Below are 18,277 nucleotides of genomic sequence, written 5' to 3'. Positions count from 1 at the left end.
AAAACCAAAACAAACCAAACAAAAAAGCTCAAGCCCTCTCCCAAAAAAAAGTCAGGACATACGTAATTTTCCTTTTCTCACTTTCTAAAATCTGGTTGACTTTCAGGAGTAGCTTCCAATGCAGAACAACGTTTGAGAAAAGCAGCCCATCTGTTTTAGCAAAAATGTTCTCCCTACATGAAAAAAACAAAACAAAACAAAACAAAAAAAAACAACAAGAAGTTGCAGGTGATAAAAAAAAAAACAAAACAACAAACACAAAACCACCAAAAAACCCAAACATAATCCACAATCAACTTTGTGAAAGACGGTATCTGCGTGAACATGAAAAAGGGAAAGACTCACCTTCTTTATCTCTACTGTATTTTTTGTCAGCAGAGCGCTGATGTCCAGGTTCATGATGTTCCTACCATTGCAAACTGCTGTTCTGAAAGAATGACTCAAAACTACTCCACAGAATGACAGCCCTAATCAGACCTAAATCCTAACTGCTTTTATTTTGAGATGCCCCAGAGAAGTCAGTCCTGTAGCATACTTGCAATGTTAGGAAAAAAAAAAAATTTAAAAAGGAAGAAAATACTATCAATTGATCATTTCTTTCCTTATTAAGCTATACACTGCAGTTCTTTGGACTGAAGTTCTCTTAAGCTCAAAAAAAGCACAACATAGGAAAAAAAATCTTTATGTTCTTACTCATGTACTGCAACATTGACTGTCAAACCCCTTATTTTAGAATATAAGGAAGGATTAGTTTCTTTGAATTTGTAGTCGTTAACTTAAGCTTAACTGCACTTAAGCTGCCTAGAAAAGAGATATTCCATTTGCAATGGATATAGTTCCTGAAACAGATAATAATCCGTCAGCATGGTAAAATCATTAAATAATTTAATTCAAGCTTCCTAAATCCTATTATCATATTGTAACTTATACGATACTGACCTTAGGCAAGGTCAACCATATTGACCTTGCAACCATATTGATAGCAACCCATTTATGCCATAATGCTTTGTGAAACCCTTGTACCTCTCACTCATACACTTACATATGTGTTCTATCCTTTCATGGTTCTTTTAGTGATGCAGTGGGGTTTTTTTAGTCTAAATGTTACTCCAAGATTAAAACTGTGAGTTACTACAATTTTAACTCTCTGATACTTAAATTACTTTTTAAATTTCATTATGTTTTGCACTGATCACTGACTCAAAGGTACTATTAATTCCAGAGGTGATATAGCAAGTTACAAGTGTATCTTTTTCACATTCAGCAAGAATAAATCTCATCACTTTACTGTTTTTCAAGACATCACCACTCCTAAAGACAAAATGATTTAGTGACTTTGCTAACCTATATTTTATCTAAAAATTTAGAACCATCAGAAATATTTAATGACTTGATTTAAAGTGCTGAAATGGGAGCACGCCAAAAGCATATTAAAAAGCTGTATTTTCCCCAAGAATTAACACCTGTCAAATTAATAGATTTTGAAGTGGAAGACCTCATGTCCATTTCAACTTGCAACTTTGCACGTAAACACTGTAAGAAGAATGTCTTCTTTCTAAAAAAAGCACGAAAGCACCATGTCCCTTTCTGACTGAAAAATTTGCCAGCAGTGAGACTTCACTATGGAAACTCTATAGTCTTTTTACTTCAAAAGCTGTTCCATATGAGTATTAACCCCTTTTCTTTGGAAACTCATGCTCATAATTTAGAGAGATGCAAAAGGTAATTCTGAAACTGATTAAGCTATTACAGCACAAAAAAAAAAAAACAACACAAACCAAACCCAAACCCCACAACCCAAACCCCAAACCCAAGCTTACAGTCTTTGCCATACCATTTCCAACCAAGAAGCCAAATGCTAACAGCACTTTTCCAGGTACATTATACAAAAATAGCTCTGTTGTGCAGCTAAGGTACATACCACACCTTCAGTATCATAACACAAATCACAATGCAAATGTTGTACCTAAGATACTTTGCCTCGTGAAACGTGATGCAAGTACCAACAAAATTATTTTTTATTTCCAAAAATCAAATTTTTTGAACAGGAATTCAAAATACATGCTTATAATACCACTCTCATTAGGATGGTATCTTCTCTAGGCAGCACAGCCACAACTGACCAGTTTTAGCCTACCCTTGGGGGAAAAAAAAACCCAGAAAAAAGAACCCCCCAAAACTACCACTGATTTATTTTTAAATATACAACTCTCTAGTCTAGTCTAGGTTATTTGCTATGACGATAAACCATATAAGATTCAAAGGTAATGTGTTTGTAAATATCTGAGGAATGTCAGCAATGTTTCTATTGAAGAACGTTTCAAGCAAATGTGAAAATGCATTAGAGGAAAGAAAAATAAAACTAGGTGAAAGATGCAGTGAAGGAAGAAATAAAATAGAAATAATTTTATTGTATAAATAAGTGTGTGTATATAAATATATATATGTTCATATAAATAAAACCTCCAGCTAGAACTAATGATTGTGTATAATGAAACTTTTAAGCTCAGAAATAATGACCCTAACTCACTAGACATGTCAATAAATAATTCCTTTATTTATTAAACTATTTATAAGCACATGAAATGTCTTCTGAGTGCATGTATGCATTCTTCAGAGCCTATATAACGATGCGTACATTTATGTCAGTTTATGCTATTGACAACGTATTCAATTGCATCAAGGTTCAATCACAACAAACTTAAGAGGTGGTAGCCTGAAAATAACAGAACTGAAAAAAAAAATTAAAAAAATAATCTTGCTAAGAACATTGGAGTCAGATATGTAAGCAGCAAAATAAAATATATCTTGTTACAAAATTTTAGTGATCACCAGTTTCACACATCTTGCTTTACTACTAAAGGGAAAAAAAACTTGAAGCATTAAATAATAAGGATGCTGGGGAGGGACTCTTCATTAGGGACTGCAGTGATAGGACAAGAGGTAAAGGTTAAAACTTAAACAGGGGAAGTTTAGATTGGATATAAGGAAGTTCTTTACTGTTAGGGTTGTGAGGCACTGGAATGGGGTGCCCAGGGAAGTTGTGAATGCTCCATCCCTGGCAGTGTTCAAGGTCAGGTTGGACAGCGCCTTGGGTGACATGGTTTAGTGTGAGGTGTCCCTGCCCATGGCAGGGGGTTGGAACGTGATGATCTTAAGGTCCCTTCCAACCCTAAGTATTCTATGATTCTATGAGTCTATAATAGCACTGCTGTAATCAAATGTTTATGAACTATAATGGCATGTTTCTCATAATCTAGCATAAGGTGATGGGGCAGCAATTAAAAGACCAACAGTGTAAGTATGAAAATAATTTTGGGACATTGACAATGACACCAAAAAAACTCATTCTGACATTAATACCAACTGCCCTGTATTTTCCTGAATGTGTGATTGAAAATAGTTTTCTTGTAGACAGCATTTTAGTTTTTGATGCAACTAAATTCCTTTGTTAGTTATTTGATACCTGTCCTGGTCATACTTCACTAGAATTATATTTTTTCTAAGTGCAGGAAATGAACTGTGGCATTATGAGCACACCCTAAATTGTTTGTGGCTGTTCTTGAAGCACCACAAGCTCTAGCATCCCATCTAATCTTGCTGCACATCAGGCTTTTTTAGGAAAGAGGTCACCAGCAGAGCAGTACATGACCTCTGGTACATATAAGAGCTATCATAACTCAAACACTCAAAGCCAGCTTTCTAAACCACTTTTCTATACCTTTCTATGCAACTGCTTATACTAAATAACAAAGCAAGATCACAGTTCCTGTGTTCCAGAGCCTGCTCACAGGATTAATACAAAATACATCAAACTTACTGTTAATTTTATTATTGTTCTGTGATAATTACTGTATTTATTTTCAAAGTTGGGTTGGGTTTCTTTCTTTGAAAACACGATTTTTGCCTAAAAAGTGACTATAATAAAGATTCTCTATTTATGTACCATTTTCTGTACTTTTGAAACATCCTTTCTTTTTCTCACAGGTCAGGGAAATTGAGATTTTCTACTTTCCTTTTAATTTTTACCAGCTATTTTATACTACTGGCAAAGGCAAAAAGTAGTTCAGCATCTTTTTGCATACTGAAGCTCTCATCCTATGCAAATGTGTCATAATTCAAAATTAAGTAATTATTTTTGCATAGGCAAAGCTAGCAGCATATGCAGGTTACATGTAATATGTATCTTATGATTAAAGAAATAAAGTATAGCTTTAATTAGGGAGGTAAGAAAAGCTATTTCAATGTTTCCTTAAATATGTATAGGGAAGTTCTTGCTCCACTGAGATGGGAAGATAAGAGAAAAAAAATACAAGAATAACTTGAAATTTCTATTTTTTCAGCTTTTATAATTTCAAAGAAATGCTAAATACCTAGTTGCAAGTTTAACTGTTGGATTCTCTTTCTGCTTTCTGTGTGTTGCTTTATTTCACTTATAAAGAAATAGGATTTATTTTTTTAGAAAAATATTCTCACCTTTTCAGAGCAAAAAGGCACAATATTAAAAAACAAACCAGAAAAATCCCTACCATAATCCTTCTGCTGGTTTTTTTTAATGTTTTTGTGACTTCACAATTTTTTAACGCTGATTGTAACAACAGGATTTCACAAACCATTTTAATTCCAACCTTTACATTGTACAACAGGGTTAATTCAATTAATTATGTGTCTATATTCATTCCCACCAGAAAAGAAAAATTACTGTCCTTGTACCTTCAGATAAGGGGAAATAGTTCTTTTGTCTTTGTCTAATTGGGCTTGAACAGAGAAGACACAGGCTTCATTTCCTGAAATAATATTATTTTAAGATTACAGGAAAATTTACGTAAGAAGGGACATCAGGCAGTTTCTAGTCGAAACCCCTGCTCCAAACAGGGCCAGCTGTGAGATCAGGCTTGGTTGCTCAGGGCTTTGTCCAGTTGGGTCTAGAATGCTTCAGAGAACAGAGCCAGCACAGTATCTTTGGGCAACCTGATGCAGCACCTGGCTGTCCTTCAGAGTGAAAATGTTTCTTATATCCAGTCTAAACCTGGTGTTTCTGTTTGTGCCCATTAACCTGAGTTCCCATCTCTGCATATCAGTCTGCCACAAAGTTTGCAGTGGCAGCTGTTCCAGCTGCTTGAAGCCAAAGTTTCATGGGCCTACCCTTGAAAGCTTCTCTTTCTAATACAATAATGTCAGACTCCAATGTGGGACTGCAAACAAGACAAAACCGGGATAACTCTCCTTACTCTATTTCTTACCATGATTTCCACTCAGTGAGGCTGTTTTCAGAAAATACAGTAAAGACATAGTTACACATAGTGGAGTTCAGTTTTGGATTAACACAACACAACATCTGTTGTCTACATGTAAGAATGATGCTTACATCTGCCGTTACCAAGATACCTAAGGCCCATTTCAGTTGCCCTCAGAGGCCTTGGGTAATATGGTTTAGAGCGAGGTGTCCCTGCCCGTGGCAGGGGGGTTGGAACTTGATGATCTTAAGGTCCTTTCCAACCCTAACTATTCTATGATTCTATGATTCTATACCCTTGAATATTCCTTCCTGGCCTCCACCTATCATTTCAGGAGGGAGGCTGCAGGTCATGTGTCATATTTATCTATTCCATGTGGATGTCTCATGTACACTGCCACATTTCAAATGATATAAGCAGCATATACTATCAACCTATGCTGTCAACCTTATTTTCCCTGGCTTCTTTGCAAGCTGAAATGATACAAAACCCAAACATCCAAACTACGCAGAAGTGCAAGCTGAGGTTGAGGTATTGCTTTGATAGTACAGGAAAAACTGAAAGAATTGTAAAGATAGTCAGCAGATGCCTTGATTAAATTCCTTTAAATGAATGTTCATTAATTATTCACTCAACTAAAAGTGCAACGATTCATTTGAACGATATAATGAAATTATTTTAATAAACTATTTTATGGCATTACTCGCATTACCTTTGGCTACAAGTATTCTGAAGCCTTTTAATGAATTCCTAGATGCCCTCCTAGATTACCTTAAACATTTCTCTGTGAAAAATTTTGTTCATTTGTCACTAAAAGGTAGTATTATATTATATTTCTGATAATTGTGGGGTCTTACAGACCTAAAAGAATCTCTACTGCTCAAAAACAAACCCATCATCTTCCTATGACAAATGCAGTTTGCCCTAAAGTACCTGCACAAATTAATACTGTGTAGGGAATACAACGAGCAACACTGTTGGGATACACGTATTTGAGGAAGTCTTCATTTCATAAACGAATGCTGCCATTTTCCTTTCTGATATTTCGCAAAATGCATGTTTATGGCAAACTGTCATTTGTGTTCAGATTTAGAACCTAGAAACTACAGCGATGGTGCCTTGGAAATGCTTAAAATAGATAAGATGGATTGACTGATTGCATATTCCTTTGAATTATTGTGGAAGCACCAGATCTATCTAAATCATGCCGTGAAAAAAGTGGAGTTAGAAGTTATGTAACTTCAAGTTGCTATAAATTGCTTCTCGTTGAAAGCTATATAAAACATTTTCATATCTGTCATGTTCCACCCCTTCTGCTTAAAAAAACAACTCAACCCCAAACTAAGCGAAAACATCCAGGAAAGGTATGAATCAAGCTAATGTTGTTAAGTTGGAGCAAAAGTTGCGCCAAATGAAGACTGCACATTCTTCCATTATTAAATACAAGAATTTGGACCATTTTTATGTCCAGAATTTATTTATTACAGTAAAGCATGTTTTATTATGTTGGCTGTAACAATGCATCTAATTCAGCAACAAAACAAGCTCAGACATACTTCTTTTCTCATGGACACAGTTACTTTCATCAAAGTTAATTCCTTGAATGGTCATATTTAGCTTCTTTCTGCTGCTGCTATTTCCTTGTGCCCTCAGAACATGCTATCTGACAAAGCAACCAGGAAAACACATTTTCTGCTTCTCCTCCCACAGCAGCATTCAGGATGACTGCAGAGCCACACCATCCTACATGTACACACTACAACATCTGTTCTAATCTTTGCAAGAAAACAGTCTCAAGCCTGTCTGACCACAAAGCAGGAGGAATGGAGTATTCACAGTAAGAGAACATGAAGGAGCCAGAAACTGCTTTATTTGTAGTGATGGGAACTGAAGAAATTAGCACAGTAGGCTGCAGAAGATAATACAGAGATAAAAGCTTTGAGTAACACCTGAAGTTTGCTTTTGGTAGTCCTGAGATTAACCACCATAGCCACTAGGACCTGTAAAACTAGTGACAGTCAGATGAATGTCATGTCCTTTACTACCCTGAAATATGCTATCTATATTTAGAAAGGAACTCCTTTTTCCTTTCATGGCTTTTTAAATATCTATGTACACACATACACACACTCATTTTACAACAGCTATTTCGATTTTTTTGACTGGCAGTAAATTTTGAAAGCCTTTGAAAGCCTTTAAAAGGCTTGTAACAGTTGCACTGGGACCATAGAGCAAAACTACTACCAAATGAGGTTTTGAAAAAGAACAGTCGAAAGAAAGCACTCAGCATTTTCAGGACAGAATACCCCTCTGAGAAAAAGCTTTTTCCTTACCAGCTCAGGTGCTTTCCTCATTAGAACACTTGGGCTGGCAAAGCAAAATAACAAGGGTTGTGGCAGCACTGCATTTGACGTGTTGGAAATGTGTATCACTCAGCACTGAGTACTATTCTATGATTATATCCTATTTTGTACTCTGAAAAACAACAGCCTCCTACAGCAACAATTATAAGACAGTTACCATTTATCCCAGAAAAGCTCATTGCTACTTAGAAAAATACTAAAAAGGAAAAACAACCGCTTGCTAGTAAAATTAGCTGAAATTAGGTCCTTTGAATATCTGTTCTTTAAATTGGGAAGGAAAGAAGGGGGGCTGTATTTTTTTTTTTTTTTTTTTTTTTTTGTTCAGCATGGTTTATTTTTAGACTGGCAAAGAGACAATGGTAAACAGAACTGAAGCTCTGTGGGCACCTTCTGAGGTTAAATTACCTTTCATGCCATTTGCACAGAAGACTGTTCTCAACCAGCTTGAGCAGATGGTTGGGACACCATTGTCCGTTTACTTGTATCCACAAAGATAAATGATGGCTCTTCAAAATCCTGCACAATAGGACCCTTGTGATGCTTCAGGCTGCCAAGAAAAAAGCAACAAAAAAAAACCCCAAAATCCAAATATAGGTAGCTGAAGAGGAGAAAAGAGTTTTCATTAATGAAATTTCATTTTAAATTACTAAAATCACCTCTTCAATAAATGTATATATCTGTGATCTGGAATCATTTTGCTAAAAGAAACTAGTATGTTCCAGAATACTTAACAAAGTAGGAGATGCAGGTAAAACAAATCCTACCTAGTAACTCTTAAGAGTCTGCCACCTCTACACAATCTGTACTACATGTAGCATTCGGTGGGCATGCTGCCAAATGACCAGTTCTGCCTACTGGGCCACAGAGATGGTCAGAGATTTCCAGGACCAAGCCAGATGAGACAAACTGCCAGGGCACAGCTATCCACGAACCCAGCTAAGTAATGACAGAGAAAATCAAAAAAGTGGGAAAACATGCTGTATGTTTCTTAGTCAGAACTTTATAAAGTTCTTTGAGAGCAGCTCTGGTCAAAAATCTGCAACGTGAGCATTTTGCCAACAGGCAACTTGCTAAAAAGTACTTTCATTGAAATAAGTTACTAGTAACAAAAATGAATTTAAAGGACTGGAGACAATGTGGACAGCTATGAAGAAAACCCAGAACTTTTCAGAGTGAAGTAAGCAGGTATTAGTCTTTGGACTTGCAACTAGTAATTGCATAACCTGTCATGCTTAAAAGTTCCCAAAAGAAAAAGAAAAGCGAGGTTGCTGAATATGGAGAGAATCACACAGACTCAGTAAAGGGACCCAGACACTGTGTTCAATACATACAGTAAAGTAAGACAGAATTGGGTTTAGAAAATAACAGTGAAATTAGGAAACTATGACTCACCAGCTACTCAATGTCCTAAAGCCAGCAGGTACCGCAAAACATTTAATTAACTTAAAGTTATGTATAAAGATGGATAGTTGTTTCTGCAACAAATGCTTGTTTAAAGAATGACACAACCAATAAATGCATATCCTCTATCTAATACCACATATTCCACAGCAACGGCAGGTAAACAGTGGATGTATTACCCCCTCTCTCATTTCAATGATCAATTGATATTTTTAAATCTCTTTTTGTTGTGCTGTTGGCATAGTCAACATGCCTTAGAACAAATGTACAATTTAGACATTAAAGATTCTTGTCAGGTTTTTAGCAATTGTTAACTCTCATTGAAGTAATGAAAAGAAGAAAAAGTCATGTTTTGATAAATGTCAACCAATGGCATCCAGCAACTCAAAGTAATATTCTTTGATAATGGAGGAGTAATTATAGCTCACATAAGAGGAAATAAGTGTGAAGTAATGTAAATACGAATGGGAACTCAATAAAAAAATACTGTTAAAAAATCAGGGAAACAGAACTATTTATGTTCATATAAGATTACAAGAGAAAGCCCAGATGGGAAGATTTTTCCTAATTCTCCTCTCTGTCTCAGAAAAATAAGGGAAGACCCAAAAGTACGCCTGTTCAAAATATCAGTGTCTCATGCTAACTTTCATGCTAATGCCATTTTCATTAAAAATAAGTAAATAACTGAATTCAAGGCCTTTCTTTCCAGAAGGGAGCATTCTCTCTGCTTAGTTCCTCACATTTTTCACAAAATTAAATGTAGGACCACTGTCCCTCCACTTGCTTGTCTCCACTCCACAATATCTTTACACAAAAAGAAGTGATACAGTCATCTGTGAGGAACATGATTAAAAAATGCCCCTGAGCTCAAAACCAAAACATTTTCACTGCAAACAGCAGAGTATACATTTTGGTTTTCCAGTAAACACAAAGGACCATTGAATGAGGCAGCTGCATTATGATCAGATACCCTGTTTCAATAATACCAGTGATAAAGAATGTGACATTTATAGGAAATATGGCAAAGAAGCATTACGCACAAATGTGTATTTGAAATGTGCTGTAAGCAACTTCCATGGAAATGAATTGCAGCATCCAAAAATGTTTTAGCTCTCTGCTCACCTCTTTCCAGTCATGAAACTGCCCAAAAGCATAATCAATAAAATGAATTGGAAACTGCTACTATTCAGCAAATCAAATGACATTTCACTTTGTTTTGTTCTCTTACCAGTACATAAGGAGCATCATGAAGAGTGGGCAGGTAAGAGCAATACACACACAGAGAAGCAAGTGCACATATGAAGAGATGGACAAACTAATTTCCAAGGAAGTGAGGATGAAAACCCAGGCACAGAAATGTTGGTAATTAAAACAACTGCTTATTCTTCCTTGGTAAAGCAGTAACAGTTCCCTCCACATATATCATTTCCTAGATCCTCCTGTAAACTAGGCCACAACTAGTGCATGGTAGAATTAGGCTGCCTTTTTCATTGTATAACTGGGCATTAATACACCTTCTGATGACAAAACAGGTTCCTTCCTGCAGTGTAAAAGGCTCCAGTGAGAAGATCAGAATTCCGTCTTCCCACCTCTCCATTATGCAGGAAGTTGAATTGATCATTGTGTCCAGAGAGGGAGTATACTGCACACTCTCAGGAATAAGACTCAATAAAAGCAAAGAGATGAAGAACAGCTTCAGTTTTAACAGTGTGGTGCAGCAGCTGATTCCAGAAGGAATTTCTCAGTACTTAACTCCTTTTCAACTGCACCTCATTTGCGAGTCCACATAAATATAGTAGAATACAGTGAGATTACTGAAATCCAACGTCTCTTCTAAGGAGCTGAAGATACAGCATATATTATTCCATAATCACAGAAGGGAGATAACAAAATGCAAAAGCTGTCTTTTTCTCACTATTATAAGTAACCAGCCTGGAACATGTTTTCAACAGACAGATATTCTGAATGAGGTGCATTTGAAGAATTTAGTGGAAAAATGCCAATCAGGAAATTGATTAAGTGACAATTTGGTGATGAAATTATTAAAACTTGCCTTTTAAATCTTGCAGAAAATGGTTTATTAAGTTTGTGGTTAAGATATCTACAGATTCAACCTCATTTTAACAAACGTGCACTAGGAAGAAAAGACTACTTGAAACTGCATATTCTGTAACTGTAGTTATTTTTTATTTCCTCAGTCTTTGTTTCACTAAATGTAACACTACCAGAATGTCAATCTCCACTGTAAAAGCAGAGAAAGAACAGATATCCATATTAATAATCTCATAAATCAACATAAGAAAGGATGAGCTCCATAATGACATGGACTGACACAAAGCATGCCATTAAGACCAAATAGAAACCTCTCCCTGAGCAACCAGTGCTGTGGCTGCTAATAACATTGGCTCCTGACTTGCTCAAGTAGCAGACCAAGAATTTACAGACTGCTTGACACATGATTTTACAGTGGTATAAGAAATGGAAGCTTTTAAGTATAATACACATTACTAAGGACAGAAACATTTGTGCCTTTAAGTAAAAATTAATACCATGACAACATTTCTTCCCTTGAACATGCACATCTTCCAGATACTTGGGAGAAATCGTGCCCAAAGACTACTTTTCCCCATACGAACCACAGGAATATCCAGAAGACAAGGTAGGAATTTGATTTGCTCTACTTCAGGCACTTTCCAAGTAGAACTGAAGCTGAGCCAGGGAGTTCCAAATCATCTGAATTGCTATGCAATGGCCATAGGAGAATAGCACCTCAGCTTTATGTTTCATAAAGACAGTAGCTGCTCCACTGATATAAAATCCTTCATTCCCAGCTCATGCTTCAATACTGATACCAAAATTGCTAGAAGGCAAAAATGGCCATATAGTTATCTGCCACATCTGGGTTTTCCTCTGAGGTCTCCCATCTCACTAATGATGAAGCTACTTGGCTTTGCATATGAGATTTAGCAAAGAAACAGCCTGTGGTGATACTGAAGTGGAAAACAAAGCAAATTAAATTGGTTGTTTTCCTATTTTACAACCAACTGCAATTACCATACTGGGTATATGGCATCCAAAGAAAACACTGAACCACACAAACAGGAACCATTTCATTAGCATGCACAGACTGAACCTTTCCACAGGTGAAATTTAAGGAGCCCTTAAAATACGCAATTCTACCTACTACCTTGAGTCCTCAATTGCTTCCAACTGTAATTCTAGTTTCCCTCTACATGAAATCCTGCAGTTAAATCTACTTTCAGGATGACTGCCCTGATTAATAACTCTATAATGTCTGTACTCTCTGTTGGATAAAGCATTTCTTTGTTCAAAAGTAATCCTTTTCCTCTGAACACTGGCAATTTCAGTGCTGAGGGAATGAATCATCACCGCTTGGTGCTGCCATTCATACCGCTGGGATGTGTAGTTATGTGAAGTCATTCTGAGCCGTAACTTCTTACCCTTCTCAGTCAACTGTTGATTATGTTCATTCCAGTGGATGGACTGATGCAAGTAAATGGAGTTACTACGCAAGTAATTCATAACTCACAGGTCATCCAACATGTCCATCAAAAAGACCAGAGCAACTTCACAGACACTGGATGAATTCTGAATACCACAATTTTTTTTTAAATTCTGACTGCTAATTTTGTGAAATCAGCAGTTTTTTATATTATATTTATATTATTAAATTTTAAATCTAGATTTAGATTATTAAATCCTTCTTGTAGACAAACTAACGCTTATGGTCTTAGACATTTCATAAACTTAGCACCTAAAATCTTTTTCATCTGACTTTGAATGGTATCTTAACAACTTAATACCAGCTCACACTGAAAATCTGATTAGCAGAGACAGGTGACAATAGCAATGAATTCTAGCGTGTGTGGGACCATTACTATGCTGTTAAAATACAAAAGGAAACTATTACCTCCTACAACTCTTGCTTTTGAATTTGAGGAAAAGCCCATGCAAAGATGTTTTATATGGAATCCAGCTTGATCACCTATCCATCAGCTACAGTGTGCACCTGGATCAAATGAATGAAAACTTTTCACTTCCCCAGTGTATGGCCTAAATCACTATTCCATTACCATTACAAATGAGTGTATTCTGAACCTTAAATATGCACAAACAGCATTCTTCTGAACAAGAAGATCCAGTAAACTTCTACCTACCAAAGAAAAGGCCTGGTATAGCTACATAATGTAAAATTTAAATACTGCCTCTTAAAAGAGCCTCGATTTGATTGTTAATTTTAAACTGTGCCACTACTCTTGAGAAAATAATGCATGTATTGCAGGATATTGTTCTGCATTTTGAGGAAGTTCTTCAGGAGTATTGAAAAGAGGCATTATAGAATTTACATTAGTACTACTCTGCACACTATAAAATACTAATGCAGGATTTTTTTGTGAACAAAAGGAACTGATTATAAGGAGTTACAAACTGAAGAGCATCAGCCTGTCCTTTCCTTGGATGTTGATGACAAACAGCTGTTGGTAATACTGGTATTAAAACTCTATGAAGGATAGACTTTTGGACTCTACTTTCACTATTTAATATCATGCTGCCCTAATAACAGGAAAAAATAGTACCCAGATGTTTACATGGAAGTTTTAAATTGAGTTACTTTGCAACAGTAAATAAGAATGCCTATTCCCTATTTAATACCTGACAAAAACAGCGTACAGAGCCATTGTATGTCATCCAGGATGACAATTTATGACTAACTATGAAAGAGTATCCTCATGTAAAAACAGGATTCTTCACATTTTTATGCTGTCTATGTCTGCTAGATCATGATGCTACCTATATGCTTTATATTGCACAAATACTGTCAATTAAATTATAATTGTATTTTTCATTGCTATTCCCTCTACATGCATGCTATGCCTCAAGTCATTATCACACTCATTAAAACACAGCAGTACTGTATCCCATGTCAGCATTTAAATGAAGTATGAGGATATATAACAATACAATTAACAGAAGTATTCCCAATGAATGGGCCTTGAAAAACAAAGAGAAGCCTTGACGGGAATGATTCTGCACTTGAGGCCTATACACAGCAATCACTAGGGCTTTTCATGGTTCTTTTTTAAGGAGAATTGACAAGCCTGATGGAAGAGGAAAGAGAGAGAAACTACAATTTTGAAGCTTCATTTTTATTCAAGACATAGCACAAGGACATCCAGAGGCAGCCCAGGAAACACAAGATACAGTCAGAAATGAAGCCAGATTTAGTAGCTGAATTTATTCTTTCTGAGGTCCTGAGCAGCATCTGACACAAGAGCCTCTCTCCTGACTCATGTCTTTCAGGACATTGCAAACAAAAATAGCATGTTCCTCTGAACAAGAGAGACCGAAAAGACAAAACAGTAAGTCTGTATGTATCTTATATCAAACCTTGTGTAATTTCTGCTCATGCAGCAAATAACTGCTTATTTATTTACCCTGGACAAGACGAAAGGTCACTCATTATGTGCATAATAAGGTAATCTCAATTGTAGTTACACTACAGAAAAAAAAACCTTCATTTGAAGGTTAACTAGATTGAAAATAACCCAGTTCTCATCAGGGTGTTGCATTTATTCCAATTAAGTCAATCAACTTAACAAGGATTTAATTAAAAACAAGTTAGCAAGTCAGAAGAGGTATTTGAAATGTAATTAATAAATATTTTAAATAAGCAAGATGTGGCTAAATCAAATATATGATTATAAATGCACTTGCCTATTATTTCTTTGCAGGAATTTACTGCTGGTCAGAAACAAAAAGCACTCCACCCCAGGAATGCTGGCACAAAGCTCATCCTTGCAAAGACAAATGAACACAGTGCCCAGGAGGTGTAATACTGAGCGTTCAAAGAATGAGGTAGAGAAATGAGTATCTATTTCCATACATTTGACCAGAGGGAGAACCCAAGGTTTGCCCCCACTTTCTTGCTCTATTTCACCCGTTGCTGCTGCAGTACAAAATAGCTGTACAAGGCAGTTAAAAAGAAACAAAGTGCCTTTTCACTGAACTGACATGTTTTGTTAGTTGTGTAGTTTCCTTCCTCTGTGCACACTCTTCAAGCTGGCACAGTGGGGAGCAAAACACTAACGAACAAAACCAGATAACTGTCAGTATGAAGAGGCTAGTGGTCATGATAGCCATGCAATCTCCCTAAAAGCATCAGTTCCTTACATCAGTCATGTTCCCATTCTGTGCCTTTTCATTGCCTTTTGCACAGTTACGCATCTCCTTCCTGGCTTTGGAGTCTAACAATGCTTAAGCTCTGCCACCCAAAGCATCCTTCAGTGTTTCCCAGGGATCTCTATCCTATGTAATATCATGATATTCAATTATACCTCAAAAAAAAAAAAAAGGGGGGGGGGGAGAAAAAGGCACCCTCTGCCCCCAAAACCCCCAACAACCCACAAGCAAGATTCCTGTTCTCCTCAAGCCATCATTGAAAATACTGTATTCTGCTGTCATCAGCAAATACCAATTTTATTGTAAAGGAATAGATATAAACATATTTCAAGTAAACTTACTTTTAGTTAGGGGCATCTATATACTCAAATGAAAGGTTTTATCTACCTCCACTGTTTACAACTGACTGAGCACATTTTCTGTCACGAATCTGACATATTGAAAACAGAAGCACAAAGATAAAGACAAGAATGTTCAGAAGTGTCAGCCCCTTTTGGACAACCAAATTTGAGAAGCCTATGCCTGATCTTTCATATTACTTCAGATTACTCTTCTCACAAAATTATGTTTTATTACACTTACAATCTTCAGACTACAGTTCCTCTTAAACTGGCCTCAGCTACAACTATAATTGCTCCAAACTTCAGTAAATCAATCTGTAGTTATGTGAAACCCTCAGAAAATAATGGAGTGAGGAGATTTGATTGAGAATTTTTGTATCTGCATGATTTTCCCAGCATCACTGAATAATTTTCGGGCAAAGATATAGCTGAGAGAGGTGCTAAATTAATTCTATATGCTTCAACTATATGCCCATTATTCCTAACTTGCAAGTACTTGACTATGTGTTTCACAGCTACTTCTCAGAAAGGAAAGGTTATTGACTTGAATAATGAGTCAAAGGCTAGAGAAAGACATGGAGGAGGCACTCTGTAGTCCTGTTCTTACCAGCTTTTAGCTTCTTTTTTTATTTTACCACTTTATTGCTTCTCCAGCTTGTGCACTCACACCCCACCGCTGTAACTCTGCCCAGCTCCTTCCATTTTTTCACCAACTTCTCTCAAGGTTTAGTGAAAGAAATTAATCAATTTCTTCAGAAAACAGTGGATGGGAAGTGTTGAGAGCTTTAAAATTTTCAAATTACTCATTTCAAGTAGATGATCTGAAGCAAAGAGAGAGCAAGAACAGGATCCTTTTGATACTGCTATTGCACAATCCCAGTGACAACCTGTGGCACACAAGACCTCCCTACAGCTAATACCACCAAACTGTTTCTTATCCCTTTTCATCCAAATTATTGTCATAATCAGCAATATAATCATCAACTACAACTTATGCTTTAAGCCTTCATACTTCAGCTTTACTGAAGATACTCCAGTGGAAGTATCTTGAAAAAGACTAAATGTATGTATTAAAAAAAACCCAAACACCCAAGCTACGTATGGTGATCCTCTAGACTGAAAAATATAAAAAGTGACTCTTGGTACCAGTTTGCACCCGAACCATTATACTGTGCAGTGAACTTTTCAAGGACTTAGGCAGCATACTTACAGGAAAGTACATCTTAGTACCAATTGCTGCATTGTAACAGTGGTTCCCAAAAGAAAATATTTTCTGTTTTGTGAACTGGATATATTTTGTCAGGTTTATCCATAAGTCCATGTGCCTAAGAAATTCAGGAGTTTATCAGAGACAAGTAAGAAAACAACCGTATATGCTCCTTGCCAAAATTACTGTCGAATAAAGTACAAGACTTCTTCACATCCACTTGGCTACCTTGGGTTCTCTAGTCCTCCTTCTGCCCCATCCCCACAGAACAAAACAAAACAAATGGAGGATCCAATACCATTGCATTATACAGACAGAATTCTCCTATTCCTGAGAAGAAAAACAGAATACTGAATGCCTTCTGCTACCTCCCCAAACTTCAATCATCTGGATACAGCTGGTATTTTTGTTTGATTTCTTCTGTGCCTCATAGCAGAAAGCAACATGTTGCCATGGATAAGACATAAAGCAATCAAAGATGTCTGGATGCAGTACAGAATGTGATTATTTTTCCTAATACCTCTTCGGTTCAGTTTATTGCTGCCCATCGTATTTTGCTTTATGAAGAAAACTGGAAAAAAACCCAGCCTCATTCTTTAGCTGAGATAGTATATGCCAATTTCTGAACCAGTTTCTCTCTCATCTCAGATAATTCTCAAACCCACAGTGCAACACAGAGTAGTTCTAATACAAGTATTTGCACAGTGAACAATGCAGTATTTTTAATTGAGTTACCTATGACAGGCACCAAATTTCTACAAGAATATTATCTGAGATTTAAGCTGCCTTTTTCATCTTCGCTCAGATCCTATTGCAGATGTCATCCCTTCTCCTATTCTGAGTCAACTTAGCAAAGAAATGGTAAATACAAGCAGCAGGAAGGGAATGTGTATTTTGGCAAATTGAACCCATTTATTTTCAGTCTTCCCCTTACTCCCAACTGTAAAATATAGTTAAAACAGATGATAGAAAAGAATCTCTCATTTAGAGGTAATATTGCCTCTCATTTAGAGGTAATTAAAGATAACCCTAGTATAATGTTATTGAAAGTCCTAAACATCCACATCCCCAATATCCATGGAAGCTTCATGAAGTGCAGTGTATTTTTAGCTGACCTAATATGCTGATCATTCTGCTGAAGAAAAATACTGGAGTTTGTTTTAAGGATATTCTTATGGCTTTCCCCTAAATCTGCAGGTCATCAGTCTCTGTGCAAAAAAAAAGGCACTAATACCAGGTCAAACTGTTTCAGTAAAATATAGAGTTTTAGTATAGGGTGGAAATCCTGTCTTAGGAGCCCTTTACAAATTAGTCAAACCACAACTTAAGAAGAGGCATTTTTCTGCAAAAGGATGAGAAACAAAATCATAGAAGGGATATTACGACATCTGGCTGACTCTTCTGTTCCGATGAAGGATACATATATAGATCATCTCGGAAAATGTTTGTTTTTTTTCTAATCTGATGTTTAAAATCTTCAGTGAGGAAGAATACAAATTTAGCCTGTCCTCTTTCTGGGAACACCTT

General features: G+C 36.4%; 1 protein-coding gene across 3 annotated transcripts in view; it reads right to left on the bottom strand.

The window, feature by feature from the left end:
• DLGAP1 (DLG associated protein 1) overlaps window positions 1-18,277 on the bottom strand; it is a 397,255-nt gene that overhangs the window by 323,744 nt on the left and 55,234 nt on the right. The window contains exons 2-3 of one of the 3 annotated variants that reach the window (XM_061356372.1): window positions 8,006-8,147; window positions 7,571-7,604 (exon numbers count right to left, since the gene is read on the bottom strand). The exons of 1 other annotated variant lie outside the window; for it this stretch is intronic. The gene's annotated coding sequence lies outside the window, so the exon portion shown is untranslated. The remainder of the gene's footprint in view (window positions 1-7,570; window positions 7,605-8,005; window positions 8,148-18,277) is intronic. One more of the 3 variants, XM_061356371.1, reaches the window with a different exon arrangement.

This window comes from Neopsephotus bourkii, unplaced genomic scaffold (genome assembly GCF_033783945.1).
Source record: "Neopsephotus bourkii isolate Nb327-2 ecotype Australia unplaced genomic scaffold, CSIRO-AGI_Nbou_v1 NB_846, whole genome shotgun sequence".
Classification (NCBI taxonomy): Eukaryota; Metazoa; Chordata; class Aves; order Psittaciformes; family Psittacidae; genus Neopsephotus; species Neopsephotus bourkii.
The sequence above is the reverse complement of the archived record's forward strand: the minus strand, read 5'-3'. Positions and strand labels throughout refer to the sequence as shown.